The sequence below is a fragment of the Moschus berezovskii genome, chromosome 7 (genome assembly GCF_049115385.1).
Source record: "Moschus berezovskii isolate FMDL1 chromosome 7, NW_MosBer_1.0, whole genome shotgun sequence".
NCBI lineage: Eukaryota > Metazoa > Chordata > Mammalia > Artiodactyla > Moschidae > Moschus > Moschus berezovskii.
Window position 1 is genome coordinate 55,520,007 of NC_142466.1, and position 4,394 is coordinate 55,524,400.

Sequence of the window (4,394 nt, forward strand, 5' to 3'; positions counted from 1 at the left end):
CTGATGCTGAATCTGAAGCTCCAATACTTTGGCCACCTGATGCAAAGAACTGACTCATTGGAAAAGATCCTGATGCTTGGAAAGATTGAAGGCAGGAGGAGAAGGGGATGACAGAGGATGAGATGGTTGGATGGCATCACCGATTCGATGGACATGAGTTTGAGCAAGCTCTGGGAGTTGGTGATGGACAGGGAAGCCTGGTGTGCTGCAGTCCCTGGGGTCACAAAGAGTCAAACATGACTGAGCAACTGAACTGAACTGAGAACTTTAAGATCATTTTCAACTCTCTCATTTTCTGTGACTCCATGATTACTGCTAGTAGCTCAAAGATCATTGGACATTTAAGATACTATAGCTGATGATCTTACTTAGACAAAGATTTTTGAACCTCAGCACTACTGACATTTTTTGACTAGATAATTCCTTGACCTGTGCATTGTAGGATGTTTATCAGCATCTCTGGCCTCTACCCACTACATACTACATACACCCCCCAGCTGTGACAACCAAAACTGTCTCCAGGCATTAACAAATGTCCTCTAGGAAGCAGACCTCTCTTGGTTGAGAATCACTGTTCCAGACCCAGTTCTCTCTGTGCCGATTTGCTCTTCTGAGACAGTAATAAGTAGAAGTTTCTTAAATATTTATGTCTTATGCATTGTCCATTTGCACTTAATGCATTTAACAAACATCTACAATCACCTTGCCAGATGCTGTATTAAGCACTGAGGCTACAGTGATAAAGGAGGCAGAGCCAGTCCTTACAGAGCTCTGTGGTGGATGGTTGGGATTTTAAGAGTTGAGGGAAGAAGATCCCTGAATATGGTTTATCACAGTTAACCTGCGCTCCTGCCTGTTTGCACCATTATTTTGTGAGCTTTCTAAAGGTGAGATGTTGTCTTTCAAACCTTTGGATTCCCAGGGCCTAGCTGAGTGCCTGGAATACAGGAGGTTCTCAACAAATGTTTGGTGACTGAATGAGAGGCCAGGGGATTAGGTAAGGGCAGGAAGTGGTAACCTACCTAGCACAATAAACCACCATCATAACATAATCACCCATGTTCAGTTGATTGGGGAAGAAGGAAAATTTATATAGTTTTTGTTATGTCTTGTGGAACATTAATATCATTGCATCTTTCTATAGTTTCATCATATGTTATTTTAAAGGGCATTGTCCCTTACCCTAATGTATTTAGGAATATAAAAAAAAGATGAACCAGGCATGATCTGTCACACCTCTTTCTAGCACTTTACCTTAAGGTTGACAAGTGAAAATTTGACCCAGAAAATGATCAAAGAAATGTGCTTTGTTGTGGCTCATTTGAATTAGACATTTTGAAAATTAGTTCAAATTTTTAAGTCAAAGGAGAATATACTGTCTCACATAACCAAAAAAATAATCTCACTGGCTTCTGGCAGAGCTTGGTTGCAAGTTCAATGTCTACAGCACACAGTTCTTTCTCTCTGTCTCCCCCTCTTCCATCCCTCCTTCATACAGACTCAGTTCTGTGAATTGGAATTAGGCATTTTGGTATATTTGGTCTAAGTGCAAATTTACTGAATTTCATTATCAATCTCAAGAAGGCATGAGGGATAAGTAAGGACTGGGAAGATTAATGATCAAATTGAAATTGCTTTGCTATGTTTTTAGTCATTAAAATATCTCTCCATTGAAATAACAACAACAAAAAGTCCCATATCTGGAAATGACATAATTTGTATAAAGTAAGAACATGGCAAATAGAGAAATTCTATGGCACCAAAAATGTAAAATGCCTTTCTTCTAAGTCATAATGGCTGAATCTCTGACCCAAATCTATGTATTCATGTCCTTCTAAGGGAAGAGCATCTATAAAAAAAAAGAGTAGTTCACTGTGCACTTTATTTTTTAAACGGTCCCTTCCACTTGTGATTCTTAGCATGACGACAGAACTATTTCATACTTACTATATCCCACACAACACACAGCACATGTTCCTACACATAGTAGGCACAAAACAAAGTTTGCTGAAGGAAAAGAGAAAGCAATAAAATTCAAGTACATCATGTATTCTATCATAATTTACCAATATTTATACCCACTATACAGTTGACCCTTGAACAAAATGAGTTTGAACTATGCAGGTCCACTTATACACAGATTTTTTTTCAATAGATATACTGGAAAATTTTAATGGAGATTTGCGACAGTTTGAAAAAACTCAGATGAAACATGGAGCCTAGAAATATCAAAGAATTTAAGGAAAGTTAAGTGTGTGATGACTATATAAAATACATGTAGATACTAGTTGATTCATACTTATAAGGTATAAGGTGAGTGATATTTAATATAAAACTAAAAATGTGTTTTCTTACTGTTTCATAACTTTGCTTTCAGAGAATTATATTACCGTACACTATACCTCCTCTCGTAATTGGAGAAACTGAATATCAGACCATCATCCTAAGTGTTTTTAAAAAACAAATTATTTCCAATACCTATGAATCATGAATATGACTGTAATACTGTATGCCACAACATTTTTATAATGATTCATTCATTAGTATATGAAAGAAAGTGAAAAGTGAAAATGAAGCCACTCAGTTGTGTCTGACTCTTTGTGACCCCATGGACTGTAGCCTACCAGGCTCCTCCATCCGTGGGATTCTCCAGGCAAGAATACTGGAGTGGGTTGCCGTTTCCTTCCCCAGGAGATCTTCCCAACCCAGGGATCGAACCTGGGTCTCCTGCATTGCAGAAAGACACTTTACCATCTGAGCCACCAGGGGAGCTCCATTAGTATATAGGCTAAGCTATATAATTGATATGTGAAGCAATTGTATTGATTACCATAAAGCAATCATATTACTGCTTCTTCATTATCAGTGCATGAATTGTTATACCTGTAGATGAATATGAATTTCTTTTTCATGTTATCTTTTCATTTTTGATATCTAGTATCAATAATAACATCTAAAGTATTTTATGTCATATGACAATTTTGATACAGATACTGATAGATGATTCATCTTATAAACAGATGATTCAAACTTACGGTGTTGATATAGTACAGTACTGTAAATATAGTTTCTCTTCCTTATAATTTTCTTAATAACATTTTCTTTTCTTTAGCTTACTTTATTGTAAGAATAAAGTATATAATGTGACAAGATGGCGGAGGAATAGGACGGCGATACCACTCTCTCCCCCACAAATTCATCAAAAGAACATTTGAACGCGAGTAAAGTCCACAAAACAACTTCTGAATGCTGGCAGAGGACTTCAGGCACCCAGAAAAGCAGCCCATTGTCTTCGAAAGGAGGTAGGAAAAAACATAAAAGATAAAAAGCGAGACAAAAGAAGTAAGGACGGAGCTTCGTCCTGGGAAGGGAGGCTTTAAAAAGAGAGAAGTTTCCAAACACCAGGAAACATTCTCACTGGTGAATCTGTGGCGAGACTTGGAAGCTCAGAGGGCCACATAACCCTCTTTTTTTTTTAAGATTTTTTTAAAACCCACAGATTACCCGCCAAACGGTAACTCCCAGTGGAGAAGCAGCGCAGACGCCTGCATACGCCATTAGCAAGTAGGGGCTGGGCAGGGAGGAGCCGGCTGAACTGCTTAGAGAGAGGACTGGGCTTGAATGCCGCGAGAACAATTTGAGAGAACTGGGGAGAGCAAAGCAGACTGTGGGATAGCTTCCCCACGAAAAGGCGGAAAGCTCTAACCTATGACTCGGCCAGCCCCGCTCACAGAATAAAGGACTGAGCAGAGTGAGCCGGCTGCGGCTGGCCCATCCCCCATTCCCAGCCGAGACAGGCAGGGAGCGCAGTCAGAGCCGGAGCAGGCAACCGCGGCCCCAGAAAGGCATCTGATACAAACTGCACACAGGCTTGTTGCTAATCAGGACTTCTTGGGCTCGGGCCGGTCGATATCCCCCTGAGAAGGTGCGCCGGTTGTACACCCAGAAAACTGAGTGGCGGGGACTGGGGAGGCGATAAGTCGCAGAGACCGTGCTCGCCAAACACCTGGTCCCCTGAACTGCTCGGACCGGGGAAGGCACAAAACGCAGGCCCAACCAAGTCTGCGCCTTTGTGGAGTACCTGAGAACCTGAACTTGAGCCGCTCAGACCTGGGAAGTGCATACAACCCGGTGCCGGCCTCGGACAGTTCCCGGCAGAGCAACCTAGAGCCTGTGCAGTATAGACTGGGACAGCATACGTGCTGTGAGCGGGGGCAAACCCAGTGTGGCCGAGACGCTGCGAGCACTCCCCACAGACGCCAGAGATATTCGATTGCAGCGTTCCTCCCTTCCCAGAACAGGACTGAACAACTGAGCCTTAAAAAGTGTCCACCTACCCCCTAGTATCAGGGCGGAAATTAGACACTGAAGAGACCAGCAGACAGAAGCTAAAA